This window comes from Leptinotarsa decemlineata, unplaced genomic scaffold (assembly GCF_025532065.1).
Source record: "Leptinotarsa decemlineata unplaced genomic scaffold, Ldec_3_MD MMD2_P_RNA_scaffold_6, whole genome shotgun sequence".
Classification (NCBI taxonomy): Eukaryota; Metazoa; Arthropoda; class Insecta; order Coleoptera; family Chrysomelidae; genus Leptinotarsa; species Leptinotarsa decemlineata.
In genome coordinates, this window is record NW_027412533.1 from 5,028,277 (window position 1) to 5,046,782 (window position 18,506).

Consider the following 18,506-nt stretch of genomic DNA (forward strand, 5'->3'; position numbering starts at 1 on the left):
TATAGTTTCACCCAAATTCAATTCTGTGCTGAAAGATCTGAAATAAAGACAATGTAACCAAATAGACAGGATTATCTAACATTAATAGAATTGTTCGACTTGAATGCATAAAAAATAAGTTTAATAATTCACAGTAAAGTTACAGTTCCTGAACTGTTTCTTTCATTTGAAATATATAGGTCCCTTTGTGGTAACTAATTTGAAATGTACCTCATCCTACCCAAAGGTCACAACAATTAGATATTGAAAACCAATTGAAAACTATATTTTTAAATCATGAAGGACCTATATATGTTCAAAAAATTTAACCGGCACGACTATGGGCACCACTGAATATATATTGAATCCCGTTTGACCCCCCAAACTGTGCCACTGGATATCCTCAAGTCGCGAGCTCCAGCGAATACCATTACGTGGTCGAAGAAGTACAGTTAAAATTGATAGTAAAATTATTCGCCTAGCTGTTTTATAAAACTGAAACGAACATAGTTGCGTAAGATAAACTTTTTCTCGCGGAGAATATTATCGTTTACTTTCTTCTTCTATTTAGGTATTCGCGATAATTTCGATTCGATCTTGAAATTGATTTCGACAATTCCAATTGATCTGTTTGAAATTCAGATTTATTTTTGTTGCAGATTCTTCGTTTGGAAAAAATGAACTGAGAGCTCAATACTCAAGTACACAAATTATTTCTGATTGGATATTTATTGCTAAATTTCATATATAATTTTTATATGTACGCGTAACTAATAGTATTTTCAGGGCGGAAGTCTTGCGAAGGTTTTCGACAACAGGCATCTTTTAGGAAACCTGTAAAACATTCAGATCTAGAATTGCCTATAAACTCATGAAAAGCTATTTGGAAGCAAAATAATCTGTGAAAATCAAAAACACAATGGGTAGTATTAAAAATTTTCATTACGGTGTCCACATTAAACCGTTCCGGGTCTGGTTTGTTTTTTGATTTATATTAATGATATTTTCAACTTCTGTAGATGATGAAATAAGTGGATTCGCTGATGATACCGTAATATTCTTGAAGGACAGTAACTGTTTCAGTATGAAACGAAAAACACTAATTGATTTTCTCTTGTCAATTTGAAAAAAAACATTCATGTATCCTTTACAAGCTACGGATCGAAATGACGAGACGAGAATTTCATTCAAATATGGAGAAAATGCGATGCTTATCAAATCAGATAAGGAAGTTACTGAAGTTGATTGTCACCTGAATGGAATATTTCAATTCATTATACAAAAAAAGAGGCTATTCACCTAATTCTGAATTCTTGATATTAAATATTCGAAAGTGATAAAAAGTTATTCAATGTATGGTATCATAGCTTGGGGTAGAGCTACAAATTATTGGGGGTATGATGCATTTATAGTCTGTTCAGAAATGAGAGAAACTACTGTATATGTATATCTGTTTAAAAAAAAATCTGTTCAAAATCTGTTTTTCCGTTAACCATACAGATATAGATGTTATCGAGTATGTATGATATAAATCAAAAGTGGAACAATTCGTAGACATAACACTCCAAAAAGGGGGGAGGGGAAACCACGGACACGTTTCTGTCTATTGGCCTCATCGTCATTGTTTTTTTGAAGGCGGTATAAATATATATTCCTTTGAATTATACCGTCATCATACACAATGCACCCATCAATAGGGCCAACTTTGCTCCTTCCATAGATAAAAAATCTTACATTATTTTTTGTTGGAAATTTGAAGGTCGTGGAAGAGGGGTTAGTCTTAGTCCTAGTCATAGTGATATTCGTCAGTTTACTTCGAGAGCGCGTTGACTAAAAAGCTATACAACATGGAAGCTATTTGTTCGGGAACCGTGAAGCGTCCGAAACTGTCAGTATTAAATATAAATGAAAAAACAATTGTTATGAATGTTTATAATTCTTCATGAATACAATATCCATCCGAAATAAAAAGTAAGGAGGAAGTAGTGCAAAAATGCGCGAGTATGACCGGTGTCTGTAGATCGACAATTTTTAGAATTCTTAAGGAAACTCAAGGAAAACAACAGCTTTTTGAAATAGAAAGTATCCACTGGCAGAAAGTATTGTATACTTATATGATGACGTTTCGAAGACATTATCCATCTTCATTATCAAACGTTTGATATTATCAGTGTCAATAATAATAATATCAAATTGATTACATCAGAAGACGAATTATAATTACAAATTATAATGTTTTATATAAATAGGTTGGGTAAAGAAAATGGATAGTTTTTAAAACGTCACTAGATGACAAATATTTATTTTTATATGCAAAATTTTATAAATTCAAGTTACTGACGTATTACATATTTTGAGCAAATATTAGACCCAATTCCACCTAACCCTATGATTGTGATGAATTATGCAAGTTATCATTCCATTAAGAAGCTTCAACAAAAAACCATATCATTTGATGAAATTAGTGGTAAGAAAAGAACTATTATCCATAGTATATTCAAATAAAGCTCATATCATGAAAAATGTAGTCGACAAAATTGCACAGAAACGAAATATTATCATTCTGCATCTGCCCCCTTATCATTGTGAATCTCACTCCATTGAACTTCAAGTGAAGGGTTTCGTTGAGAAAAAAACACGACATCTTAAATTAAAGATGTCGAATACTCTTCAAGGAGTCTTGAAAAATGTCGATTCCGAAAGATAGTGAAAATTTATAAACATGTTATAAAAGAAGGGGACAACATATGAAAATCAGACCAGGAAATTGTAGAACCTTCAAGCATAACACTCGACGAAGATTCATCTAATTCATCTGATGATAACACACCCTTGATAGTTTCACAATAGTCTGGGATATTTCAATAATTATCTGAACGTTCCAGACTATTCTCGAATAATACACAACATGCCAGAATGTTCCGGGATGTTCTGGAATGTTGTGAAATATGTTGGCAGGCTGGTCGTGTTGCTAGCCTCTAATAAATTGAGTAAATATCGTACATTCCACATGAAATTCAGAATATCATCTACCAACCTCCACCATCCATTGTAAATCATTCGATAATAATCTATCAATCGTTTCATTGATTCTTTTGTGAAGGCCGATATTTCAGGTCCTAAAGAGAGGTATTCATGTAAAATCATTGAAGATCTCTCTCACGATTACCTGATGTCTCGTGCATCTGCTTCCTCTTTTTAATAAAAAGCCCTGAATTAGGAAGTCATTAATTAGATTCCTCTTTTTCGACAACGGGTTACGAGCTCTACAGGATGTATCGGAATCTTTAACGATACGATAATCGCTAGAGAAGTTCCGAAATTTGAGGTTTAATTCCAAAACTTTTTGATCTGAAAATCAATATCAACTTATCACGGGTGATGTATTGAAAAGTAGTATTACTTCATGATTTACAGTTTTATAATTTATTTTTAAGAGTTATATCCCAAGCGCACCGATTTTAATAGGTTGAAATGTATGTATCAAAATCCCAATTTCCGGAATAATGTTGAGTTCTGAAAATTATATTCAACATCGTTTTCATACATCAAACTCGTTGAATTCAATTGCGAAAATATAAAGAAAATTATTACTTGAAAAGCATTTTTGGTGAAAAAGCAACAAATGTTTTCTCAACTTTCTGTGGCATTTTAATGCTGAAAAAATCATTGAATCAGAAACGATGAGGTCGAAATTTGTTTGATTATGAAGTATTAGACAGATTATGCATGAAAATACCAATGAATTCATTAAATATGTTGTTATCAGAAACTGAACGAAACTTTTACTTCGAATTATAAGGCTGCACTTGCTTTATATACCCCTACCAATATGTAACCCTACAGAACATTCGACAGCATTCGAGACTGTTTTGGGATGTTCCACCATGACCTAGAATGTTCAGGAATGTTGCCAAACGTCCCATATTATCACCGAATATTGCAGAATGTTTTGGTATATTCTGCAATGTCGTGAAATACTCACGAATGTTCTGAATTTCTTCAGAAACTTCCAGCTCTAGTATCTTCAAAAGTATGCCCAATTGAGAGAATATGGATTTGACGCTGATGGATTCACAGCTGCTATCATCACTAATCTGCCGAAAACCTCGAAAACCAACTGTAGCTCGTAAATTTCGAATACTGACATGAGAAGATTGACAAATTTATACGGAAGAAAACAGTTTGTCTCAAATTATATCAAAACATCTGGCATTTCTGCCATTAAAAGTTAAGAACCTCGAGATTCAATTTTTGGCCCCCTCTCTTAACTTTTGAACGGAACAAGATATCAAGGTCGAAAAAAATGTACGTGAAAAGGTATTGTTTACTTACTTCCTGATAAGAAAGCGCTACCAACTTTTATTACAAAGAGATAGAAAGGTCTTCTGATAACTGGTTTGATAGGTATTTCAATCCTTTACCCAATTCGGATAACTCATGGAAATTGGAATGAATTTTACATCTATCTCTGTAAGTATACATGTGTGTATGTAGATTCTCTTCTTGATGGTAATTTTTGCAAAATACCTGCTGAAAATCAATATTTTCATAACGGTTAATAGATTTTTCTGTAGAAGATATTTGAGAAATACTTTTGTTAACGCTGTAGAACCCAGAACTAATATCTTTAGAATTTGTGTCTGTGTGTATATAAGTGTTTGTACTAATTTCAAAATTTCTTAACCAATTTGGGAGTGTCGTTCACTGATGTATTTTAGTAAACTTCACACAACATTCAGGATCTGTATCGTTCTGATTAGTTCACGAATGAAACAGTAATGGTAATTTGAAGGAGCTCATCAAACATTTGTAGAAAAAAACATACTATGAAATTTCTGTTCAGTTAATTTGCCCAGTACTTTGGTTGAGTATATGCTTAGTTTATGAAACGATTTTTTTATAAATCGAAACAAACAAATACAAAAGAACTTTCTGCTGTTAGAAAATCTGAGACAACTAACTATTGCCGGCAAATGAAGTTGCTGGCAATTGTTAGTTAAAAATTAACACTTTGGAATCTTTATCCAACCTTTCAAAAAGTCAATGACTTTCCCTTTAGCAACAATTTCCTTAATTTTCAACTTTGTACCACTTCGACATTTAATATCCGAAGTACCCTATTATTTTCCATTAGTGCGTTAAATAGACCAAAACGTTAAAACTAGTCACCGTCATGTAAACCAGAAGTACTTGGCATTTTTCTAGAAAAAACTCTAGAAATGACAAACCTGCTTCCAGTCACATTTCCTGTCCTTTGCCACTTCTTTTCTTGGCTGAGAACTAACAGTAAATTGTTAATGAAATAAATTGATGATGTAATAAACATCCTGAGTGTAGCGGAAGTTGGGTTTTGATTTTTAGGTCAATAGACTTACTGGAAACTAAGTGGCTACCTGTGTTAGTCGATGGGCACGTATCGTTAACAATTTTGTCGCTAATTACCATGGAAACGAACAGGATATTGAAGAGGGAAATGGTCCTAAACTCGATATAAAAGTTGTTAGGATGTTGAAGTACAATTTTGAAATGAAAAGAAGTATGTTAGGCTCAGTTCTTGGACTTTTAACGTTTTTAGTACATGTTAATGACCTACCATCACAGATAGTTGACGGTCAGATAATTCGCTGATGATACTACCATGATTATCTCAGACCAACTTTTTAGCAAGTTAGAAAAAGTTGTGGATGAGTTTAGTGCCTGGTATCAAAGAAATATTCTCATTTCCTACATTTTCAAATCCATTTCAGTAAAATTTCATTTTGGAAGAGACGTTATGAAATACATTTGTGTAATTGATGAACTTCAATCTGATTCGAAATGAAATTTTTGGCACTTATCTGAATCCAAATCTAAATCATAAATGTTATGTAGTTGTGCCATTTTGAGTTACGTTTCACGAAGAACAAGCGATAACAAGTCGTGATAACGCCATCTGAAATAATGGCGAAACATCGACCTTTGAAATCTTATATGTATATTCGGTAAGTCTGAGAATAGGTTTTAATCTATTTTCCGTACTCCTAAGTGATAAAGGTGTTCCCCCCCAATTTTTTTCAATTTTTTGTTTTTATTTTTTCAAGATGTGGCATTAAAAAATACATATAACTCTCAATTTTCACCCATCCATCACCAACCCCTATTTTTTAATAATCACTTCAGTGCTTTAATCATTTTGTTCAGATTTCCCGCCAGGCATCTATCGGTGTCACTTCTCAGTCAGTACACAGCACGGAGTAGGGTTGAGAACGAAGCTGGTCTCCTGTCTCTCTCACACAATAAGCCTTGTCTCACTCCCTACACAGTCTTCATTATTTTATCCATTGACAGCAGATACAGTTTATAGTGCCACCAAAGCTGTGAATTCTCCAACAGAGGCATACCATCACATAATTTACAACTGAAGGTTGGATCACTCAATATTTTGAATCCACCACGGATTAGTCAATAAAAAATTGATGTCGAAGCCAGAATTTCAAATGGCAAGTTCCGAGGTGAAAATGTATTATTACCACAAATATCTAATATACTTACCGATGTGCCAATTCATCTTGAACGTGTGCAATTTCCTATTAGATTGGCATTTGTAATAACCAAGGCCAAACAATATCCGTTCGTTGGACTAACGAAAAACATTATACACACTATAGAACTAAGGAATTAATATTATTTGTAAGTGTTATTGTTCTGACACACACTTACCATGAGTCAGTTATTATTTTCTACCCTAGAAATAGTTTAAAAAACAACGTTTGCCGGTTTAGCTAGTATATATAAATAAATGTCTCTACATATCTTTTCATAGAGAATTTTCAGTTCAAGATATTTAATTGTTTATACAACTTTATTTTTAAATATATAAGATAATTAATTTATTTATTACTATTGACTGGGCATTCGTTATTATTTGTGTAATTTTTTTCTGTGCCACAAAATGAATTGTTCTAAAGTACTTTTGGAGTGGAAAATCTAGTCAATATTTGTAAAAATTAGGTATGAATATGAGTGGAATAATTGACGAATCGTAAAAAGAAAACACGACAAATGCTGTTTTACAGAAATACTACTTCTTCCCCACTATATAAATGAATATGTATTCTAAAGAAATCAAGACAATCTGAGCACCTTTCTTTGGAAATATATGAATCAAACGTGTTAATAGTCATAATCGTAACCATAGGCAACGAAAAAGCTAGGGGGGATGCTAGACACGTAATCACAACTCCGTATATGGATCCTGAACCAGCAGATACAAAATTGAAAGTTTGTATCTGAAAATAACATCTATGATCTACACATCTTTGTGAAAAGTTTATTCTGAACTTGATTATTTTCTTCCTTCTTTTGGAAGTTTCACAATTTTATATAAAAATTAGTGCTCCATTTTCTAATATTATCAAAAAAGGTGCTGATGAGGTAATAAGACAAGTTTCTCATTCCGAAACTACGAAGTCCGCTGATGAGGATGATGTTCCATGCATATAAGTGATATTTTATACATATATTATATTGTTCTTATGAATGATATGATTCAATTCCATAACGAACGTTTAGAGTAAAAAGTGAATAAGAAAAAGTGATTTTTGTATAATTTATTTTTATATGAAATTAGTTTCGAAAGTACTTTTTCAGCCGTATAATATCAATATTCATATGAAAGTACTTGTTTCGGGTGGGCTACACATTCCTCTAAAGAGTTTGTTCATGTCATCTTCGGTTTCATCAGGTTGGAGCCTAGCTCCCAAGTATGAAAGTGCTCAGACATCAGTACCGCCCTTCATGGTTTACATGGGGTGGCATGGATGAAAAATTGTTCATCCGTTAACGGGGGACATGAGGGCTTCATTCGACAGAGTATCAATACCTTCTATATCGGGAGGGGTCGTCTACATCATAATCTATAGCTTCCCTAACTAATAATATATAGCTTCCCTAACTAATCTAAAGGGTTTATATTGAACTCAGTTGTTCTCTTTCTTTTTTTTGTGAGTTTCCCACCATTTTTGTATGAAGATGGAGAAGAAGAAAGCCGAAAAGTTTTTTTCCTTCGACATCTCTCGGGTGAGTTTGAAAATGAAATGAACCGAAGAGAAAACTGCAAGTCGTCATCTCCCACGACAATCCTCGAAAGAAGTTATTCTTTAGGAGATTTGTATGTATAAAATTCTGGTATTTGAAAAAACGTTTCATGTTCAAAGAATCCTTCGATAATTTTCAACATTCTTCAAAAACTGTGATGTAACTAAAATGAAAAATACACTAAGCCGTGGACTAACAGTAACATCACCCAGTCTATTACGTCTAATGCAGATAGCCATATGAGACTTGTTTTCTTGCTAATGAGTATTAATTTTGACCCCGTTTCAATTTTTATTCAGTAAAAGTGAGTCACTTTGTTATCGATTTGCGTGTAACTCAATTTGCTCAGTTTATAACTGTACACTCTGGACTATAGATTTATGGTTATTGATTATGTCTGATAAATGTGTTGAACGAATATATTGATGCAAATCTATTGAATATTATTAGATTCAACGCTTGAGTAAGGACTAACGGTGAAATGTTCAATTTTGGTAATTGAGAATCGTTTTCAACTGTGTGAGTTGATGAATTGATAAGAAACATGTTTGTTACATATCGTTATTGGTGTAACTAGTGTACCATTGTTACACGATGCAAATATGCTTTTTTCACATGTTGCACACTTTTTTTACGATCGAGATTTTTTTTATTTCAAATTATATTGAAGATGATTTGTCAGTTCATTTTACAATAAAAAACAAATTATTCGATGAGGAACGATAACATGGAAAGCTCAAACTAATGTTATTTTAACAAAACTGGTTCTTTACTTAATTGAAATGGTATATTTTTAGGAGATATACATTTTTGGGAGAAAAATTTTTGCCCTCCTATTCTCTTTCTTGATATAAAAAATGTGGGAATCTTCCATGGGAAGGAAGGAAATAATCTATTTCAAAAAATTACAAAGATGTGTAGATCATGCTAAGAAATAACTTTCAGACACAAACTGTAAGAAAAAGCCCTTCGAAACAGCAATTTTCATATAAACATTGAATTACACGAAAGAGAATTACTTTCGAAACAAATACTTTTATATGAACGCTGAATTATACGAAAAAGACTTTTCTCTATTCCGTTTGTATTTCAAACATTCGTATGGAATCGAATCAGATATCATTCACAGGATTTATTTATACACGATATAATAAATGAAAGAAGTGAAATTTCACATGCATGGAACACTGTCATCCTCACTGTTAGACATCCGATCGTCGTAAGACACTTGCACATCGGCTCATCAGTAGCAAATACGGATAACATTATAAGAAATAACATTCAATTCGTTCATAAATATTAATCTCTCCTAAAAGTAAACAATTTCAATTCAAACAATAATTCTATGGCTGAGATTTTATCAAATAAGCAAATGAATGTTTTTTACGTACTGTCGTCAATAACATAGGTGGATTCATCCCATTCCGTGACAAAAAGTCGTAATTATGAACGAATTTAGTGTTTTTTCTTATAATATTATCCGTCTTTGCCGATAACGCAAGTGTTTTACGGCGAAACATCGGATGTCTAGCAGTGAGGATGACAGTGTTTTATGTAAGTGAATTTTTCTTTCTTTCATTATTTATATTGTGTAGGAATCCAGCGAATGATATCTGAATCGATTCCATTACCAATGTTTGGAATACAAACGGAAGAGAGAAAAGTGTTTTTCGTATAATTCAACGTTCATATAAAAATATTTGTTTCGAAGAAATTCTCTTTCGTGTAATTCAATATTTATATTTTATTGTAGAGTTGATTTTTTTGAAATAGATTGCTTCCTTCCTTTCTATGGAAGATTCCCACATTTTTAGTATCAAGAAGTAGAAGGCCAAAAACGTTCTTTCCCAATAGTTCTTTACTTTTTTGAATTATTTTCAACTTCCATATTGCAATTTGAATGCGTACATAGCAAATTGTTGTCCAAAATTTGTCCATGAACTAACAAACTTCATTTCTGATTGTGTGTTCTCCACTCAAAACTCTTTTTTGAATTGTGATCAAGTTTAAAATACTGGTACTTGGTTCACCTTCCAGAATTTGACTTGCTATTTCAGGTTTTTTTATAAATTAATTCTTCAATGAAGCCTTCGGATACAGTGGAATATTGCCATTTTCCATGACGTTTAAATGTTAGTATGTCTGTTTCCGATTCTACAAGCAATGCTGCAGAAGATCTGCGAACACAGTTCCCTGTGGTACCTTTCTACTAGTACTAAACCGAAAACTAAATGAGTATATTCTAACTGAACAATGAATTGTCGTACTGACATTTTTTGTCGTTTTTATAAAGAATTTATAAGGAATTGCCATGTGGCAGATAAAAAGGAATATTTCTAGAAATATCGATATTGATGTGTATTCATCAGGAGCTTCAAAATGATGTGTCACAAGACCCCTCTTTCTATTTAATTTTTTTCCCAGATGGCGCCCAGTCGCCATCTTGAAACTTTCATCTATCAATTTCACTTCAAAATAAAGTATTTATGCATTAATTTCATCATCCCAAATTTCAATTTTTTGAGTTGACCCGTTCAAAAATAAAAGAGAGGAGGGACATTAAAGAAATGCACTGTATAATGGGCATTTTCCAGATTACTGGAAATATTACTATATTACACCTATATTCGAATCAGACAATAGGAAAAATGATACAAATTATAGAGAAATTTGCATTCAGTCTGTAATATCTAAGTTGATGGATAAACTAATAACTTGTCAGTTGACTTGGGCCTGCAAGAATATAAAAATTCCACAACAACATGGTTTCTGTTCAGGACGATCTACTATGATGAATCTTATAACATATGAACAGCATTTGTTACATGCCTTGAAGAAAGGTAATCAAATAGATTCTATCTATATCGATTTCTCGTAGGCATTTATTGTTGTTGGAAAAACTTAAAGCTCTTGGTTTATATACTGGTATATTGAATTGGATAAGAAGTTTCCTAACACAACGTTTTCAGTGTGTTAGAATTATTAATTACATTTCTGAAACAATTTCTGTAGCTTTTCCATTGGGATTCCAGGATATCGGCTATGGAGGCCCATCTTCACCGGCAGCAGCAGGTTGCATATCTTAATGAGGATCAAGAAGTGACTTCGAATTGGGGTGAAACTAACTAGGTTCAATTCAATGCCACAAATACCCAGGCACTGGTTTTCTCCAAGAAGATAAATATTTCGGAACCGGATATAATAATGTCAGGTCAGACAATTCCAGTTTCTGTTTTGATGAAGAAGATAAATATTTCGGAACCGGATATAATAATGTCAGGTCAGACAATTCCAGTTTCTGTTTTGATGAGTTTGTTGGGGGTTGAAATGGACACCAATATGTCTTGGCACAATCATGTCGCTGGAATTGCAAAGGCTGCTTCTCAAAATCTTGGAACACTGTTCCGAACCACAAAACTGTACACACCTCAGCAACTTTTGATGCTTTATAAAGCTCAGATCAGACCTTCTTTGTAGTATTGTTCTCATGTATGGAGCTCTGCCTCCAGACATACCCTGAAGTTGTTGGATTCCATCCAGAAAAGAGACATCTGTCTGATTGGAGACGCGGACATCACGTGCAACTTTGATAGCCTGGAACATCGAAGAAAGGTTGATATGAATAAGGTTTGCTCCGAACTAGAGAAAATGCATTTACATAGAATATACTATACTAAAAATATAGATGAAAAATTGAAAATACTCAATGAATGTATCCAAACAGTAATTGATCGTTATGCCCCAATGCGGTTAGTAAAATTAACAAAAGCACCGCTTGGCTACCTCGGTCGGCAGCCAAGCGGTTCGGCGTGGGTGCTTTGTTCATTCACTCGAATTGACTGCTGTGTTGGTCGGTGGTTCAAGACCTAGTCTGAACGATCGATCTTCACTTGCTATCGTCCAACCCGTGTTAGGAATCACACGTTAAAAGGCAAGACCTTGTTAATCCTTAGCTCGCACAAGTTTAGACTTCTGAGGGTTGTCGTTCGTAGGGGTGCGACAGCTAGTTAACGGAAAAACAGATTTTTTTTTAACCTTCTCCATGATTGAACGATAATCTCAGAGAATTAATGAATCTCAGAGACGAAACCAAACTGAAATACAAGCAAACTAAATCAGAGGATAATTTTAATCATTATAAAAATCTCCGAAACATTACCAACACTTCTATAAATCATGAAAAAAAAGTTTATTTCAACCGTGTTTGTGCCAATAAAGACCAGAAGTAACTATGGAAAGAGCTGAGAAACCTGAATGTTACAAGTATTAAACCTTACGTTGCAATCCCAGAAAATTTGAATGACGCCAATAAGATCAACTCCCATTTTGTAAACAGTGTCCCAAATTTCAGTAATGACAACAAAGAACTTATTGTTAAGATGCCGTTAAGATGATGCAAGAATACTTTACAAATAGACATCAAATGGTGAAACTCGAAGGCGAACTATCTGAATCGGTGAGAATATTGCGCGGTGTTCCGCAAGGATCTATACTTGGGCCTCTGCTTTTTAGTTTATATACCTCAAATATACCGACTAATATCATTCTCTGTAAGTATCATGCTTACGCTGATGATACCCAACTTTATGTATCGTTCAAACCAGAATTGGTGAATGAAGCTGTTGCTGACATCAATACTGAACTTCAAAACATTTATGATTCTTCTGTGAAACACGAACTGCAACTCAATCCTAATAAAACGCAGGTTCTCATGTTTGGTCCCAAGTTATTATGCCAAAGGTATTTACCTCAAGTAAATATTTCTCTGAATGGTATGACTCTAAATATAGTACCGGAGGCAACAAATCTTGGCTTGATGTTGGATAATAATTTCAGGTTCAAAAAGCAAGTTTCATTATATATCCAAAGAGCTTACGCGAACTTAAGATTAATTTACCCCCACCGAGCATACCTAAATACTCAGACAAAAAACAATTTATGCCAGACTCTCATCCATTCACAGTTCATCTACTGTTCACCTGTATATTTTCCCTGTTTGGATAGTCTAGATTTATGCAGAATACAAAAAGGCCAAAATTCCTGTTTACGCTACATCTATGGCATCCGTAAGTTCCAGCATATTTCTCATAAGCTTTCTCAGTCGCAATGGCTGTCAATGAAGAATCGTTTCTTATTGCAATCTCTAACCGTATTTCACAATATAATCATCAACAAATCACCGCAGTATCTTTATGATAAAATTCGATTTCGTGAAAATAAACATGAAGTGAATATCCGACACAAAAATACAATAACTGCCCCCTACCATAGCACAGCACTGTTTGCGAGATCGTTCAGTTTTTCTATCTACACTCATTACAATAGTCTTCCCAAACATTTGAAACAATTGAAACAGCCACTTTTCAACCTTCAGGCTCGTAACTGGCTATATGAAAGAAAGCTATAGTGCAACTAAAGTCTCGCATAAAATGCAAAAATTCAAGTTATTCTGTAAGAATTATGAATTACCTCTCTTTTATTTTTTTTGGATTGGCAAATTTGATTCCACCATTCCACCAAGAGCGGTACATATCAGAAATACGCGACGGACTGTGGCTGCTCATATTTTTGAGGTTCAAGTCAGTATACCACGAACTTCATTGTTTAATAACTCTTTCATCTGGAGAACTGCGTTTATGTGGAATAAACTTTCTGAGGACGTTTTTCCAAATGGATTTAATCTCCAGCGATTCAAATCCAATGTGAATCGCTACTTTCGCACCGTTCTGAGAGTGCCTTAAGGATTTTTCTGTAGTGCTTCTGTTTTGTCCTTAAAAAAAAATGGTTCAATAAGGATAATGTCGATCCCCTTGTAATCATTGAGTGAATTGAAAAAATCTCTTAGAGAAATACGTTTAGACTAATATTATTGTTGTCTTATAATATGTATAATATGTAATTTCCCAGAATAGTAGTTTACTGTCATAAATGTAATGTATATTGTTTCTAATGGTGAATCCGTAAATAAATGAATGTGTTGTTTTTATCAGTAACTTGTCGAATTTAATAATTATGTCATTAGTCGAAGTCAAAATAAATAAACTTTCTGGAAGAGAACTGCAAAATATTGATTCTGGAGACGAAACCAGATTCAGGTTTCCGAAACGTCAAACCATCAAATACAAGTTACTGATGAACAGAACCTTTTTTTTGAGAAAATGTATTATCGAGGGTTACTAGAAATGTGCTTCTTCTAAACCTATATAAAGTTGCCAAAACAAATTTAAAATTTTCGGTAGATTGTGTGTGTTGAATAGTCCCTAAAAAGATCAATGATAAAGTCCTAAATTTTCATCTGAAGGACCCAGTATAAATCAGAGCAGTAAATTGGCTACTAATATCCTTCGCAATCGAGTAACCTCGAGGGCATCCAATCCCGATAAAACGTTTTCAAACATCCATTAAACCTCTGCGAAACCACCTGCTGAAAATCTGCTGGAGCATGCTGCCGTTCACATTTAACGATATTCCTTGACAGGCCCAATTTTCCAATTAGTGTTGGTGCATTCTATAATTTGGTTCCAGAGGAAGGGCAATTTGGAACAGGTGAACGAATCATTTTTTATGGCAGATGCTCACTGTCTTTTCAGTCGTAAAACAAAAGACGTATTAGGGTGACTGGAATTATTAATGAATTATCGAAAGGGTAGAGAAACAAGGGAGGAATTATAGAAGTAATACGATTTTGAATTATTGTTATTATACACCTGGTTCATTTGAAAACAAATAATTTTGAAACAATTTATTCGGGACATAGTAATCAACTGTATACAGGAAAACCCAAGTTCGGTGGGTTATTGAATATACCTAGAGGAAGAAATGACATAACGATTCGATGATTCAAAAGTGACTAATTTATTATTCCCAAATTTGCTTGTTCAATTTGTTTACATTTTACGTTGAATGTTTAACAACTTTTCTCTTGAGGTGAAAAATGAATATGAATATATACAAGATGTGCCATCAGAAATAAATAACTTATTACGTAAATTTTAATCACATTCCAGGAATGACATTTAAGTATGATCTCCAAATTAGGTATAAATTATATAAGTTTCCCATTTTGTCTCAATCTCTGGTAGGTTCAACTTTTTAGTCATACATGGTGCTATAGATACCGAATTCATAACTAGATTTTGTTGAAAAATATTAAATAATATTAATTCATTTCCAATTTGGACTGAAATATGAAAAAAATGTATAACAATACAAAAATATAAAATTATATAGTGTCGTTTTATTTAAATAAAACTGATTTGACATAACAAACCGATATAGTCGAAGTAAACGGTATTGTGCACTCTTAAAGTTGGCGGCACTGTCAAAAGTCAAAAAAGCAATACATAGAAATGGACCGGCAGCAAACTTGTCCACGTCTCAGAGGTGGACTGTAGAAGCGGTTCTTGTTGGATAATTTTTACTAACCGAGTTTTATGACTGGCTGAAGAGTCATAAAATTAATTTTGAAGTCATGTTACGGTGACGAATATAAATCGGGAATGCAGGGATGTTTATCGCCGTCGTGTTCAGTTCAGGAACTGATCGCGATTCAAGTGTTGAAATTCGATATTGATGCAGTTATAATAACTAAAAATTATTGTTATCTGTTTAAAATGTAGCATCCTTGGACAACTACTAATAGTAATAACGAGTGTGATAACAACGCAGACTTTATCCCGTATAGTGATTTCAATAGCGATGGTAAAAAAAGGAGAAAAAGAGATACCAATGGTGTAGAATCGGATGCATTTGAATATTAAAACACAGAGAGTATGTTTCAATGTATGTAAGAATCTACATCTCAAGTTTGGTTTCGAGGGAAACAAACTATTACAAGCAACATCAGATTTGACCGAAATTCGTTTCTCAACTGTATGTAAAATAGTCAAAAACAAACCATATGAAGGCAAGGCGCGATGTGATACAGGATTACCAAAACCTTTATGTTCATCTAATAAAATCATTGAGATAAAACAATATACGACTGTTACAAAAGCAATGAGATTCCTACAACTGAAATCATAAGGAAGAAATTGAATACTTCCGACCATAACGTGAGCTGCTGTGACAAAACTCTTCAGAACTGGATAAAGAGTAAGACTGGCAGAAAAGAATTAAAAAAGTAATTTTGGTTGAAAAAGACTATATGGAGATTGGACAGTTCCATATTAATGGCGAAGAAAGTTAGTGAAATGTTTTTGAAACGATCGATTGTATATATATATATATATATATATATATATATATATATATATATATATATATATATATATATGAGTAACTAGTAATCAGAAGTATTTTCAATTATCACCCTGTTATTTGAATTCCTACTTTCCCACTCACCTGTCAAGATGGTTGTTCTGATTATTGGAGTCCTTGGTGGAATGATGCCCTCTCTACTCTCGAATCTAAAAATCATACCGACTTGCCGCACTAAGGCACAAATCTTAGCCGCACAGATGCAGAAGGCTTTCATTCTTGGATCACTGCGCTTGCTCAGGGCACATGATTCTCGGACCCAATGACCACTTACCCCACGGTGTAGGGAGTGGTCATTGGTTGATAATGCTGGCGCGCCCTCCCGAATGTATCGGGGCTCCGGGGCAGGGCTCCATGGGGGGGAACGGGGGGAGTCTCCCTCCTGCTTTTCCGACTAGGGAAAAAGTTGGTTAATTTTGGGCCGTGAAAATTGAAAAAATTAATAGTAGAAAAATGAATGAAAATTAAAAAAAAATAAAAATGAGAGAAAAGAAAGGGAGAGGTGATAAGAAGAAAGAACCAGGAGAAGGTTGGGATTTCCCAACATGTATAACTTGGAGATCCCATACTTTGAAATTATGATTTGTTTGAAAACTTCAAAAAAGTTTAATTTCTCCCAAGTAAGAGAACAGTCCTGAACAGTCCACAAATTTTGAAGTGACAATTTCACAAAATTCCCAACTTTTCGCTGTTTTGCAATTTGAAAAAGTTGGAAAATTTCGAGCCGTGAAGATAAAAAAACTAATAGTAGAAAACAATAAGCACAATATTATTTAAGTGCTGTTTCTTTTCATTTGTATTGAATATTCCTATACATGGTGGATATGGTGGAAGACCAAGGACCTTGGTCCAAAGTAGAATAATTCCCATTATTATTTTTATGATTAGCAATTTTTTGTTGTGCATACCCTAACGAGCATCAGCATTCAGCCAATCTTTTGATAGCTAAGTAAAAAAATTAATTAATTATAGTAGTAACTAATCCTTAGGCCTTAATTTTTTCTAAAGTTGGGAAAATTTGCTGGTGGGGTTGGTAAAATCTGGATTCTCTCCCCCCCTGGTTTTTCGTTTCGCTACGGCCCAGCTTCGGGGGATAGGGCCTAACCAGCGCCTAACCAGGGCCTAACCAGCAGTGATTCTCATATAATCAAAAATGATTATTGATTAACGAAATTAGTTAAATCCCTAGCTACATTATTAAAGGGGAGCTGTTGAAAGGTAGATTGCACTATATAGTTTACTTGAACTATACAACTGAAAACTGTCAAAATACTTTAGGATCCTAGATGGCATTCATTGCTAGTAACTACCAAATTTTCAGATCAATATATTATTTCGTTCCCCATGCTCTACCAAACTTGTGTTATTCTATATTCACATTCATTCCAAGAGAATATTCTATAATTCTTCTTATTATAAAGAAAGTTCCAGTAAAATCAATAAGAATTTTAATACCCACATCACTTAAAAAAGTCACTAGAAAGCATATTCCTTAATGACATATTAATATTTGGTCCTTTATTGGTCCTCTGATAGCCTAGAGCAGGGGTGGTCAACTGATCGATCGCGACTACTAGTTCAGTCGATAGTTTCTATTGTTCATCTTGTTCGATATACCTTGTGTTGTATACAATACACAACTATGCCAACTACTAGGGCATTTATTGTCTTCAGTTGAAGTACTCATTGTCGTTATATTTCAAACAACATTATTACCAATTATGGAATTACTGAAACATGTTCAACCAATATGACATGAACATGGTTATTGGTAAAAACGGTAATAAATGTTTCTGTCAGTTTCAGACATTTCATGATTGGCCTAAAACGAACAATCACTTTAAAAATGCTTGTCCGAAGTGCAGTTCTCAGGAACGGTTTATCCAATTTCAAAAAATAAAAAAGACGTTGGATAAAGAGGTCAAGATCATCCTTTCCATTCGAAAAGAAAAAATTGGTAGTGGCTCTCGGCAACGGGTGATGCAGGACTTTTTTATCAAGTACAAAAAATTATGTATTTTACATCTGATCTTGATATATTTCATTAGTTTAGATTTTCATTGTCTAATATGATATAAATTGATTTGAAATCCCTGAAAGAATGTATAGTAAATCAAAAAGATTAGCTGAAAAAAAAACAATTATATCAAGCAAAAAAACTGAAATTACAATGAAATAAAATACAAGAT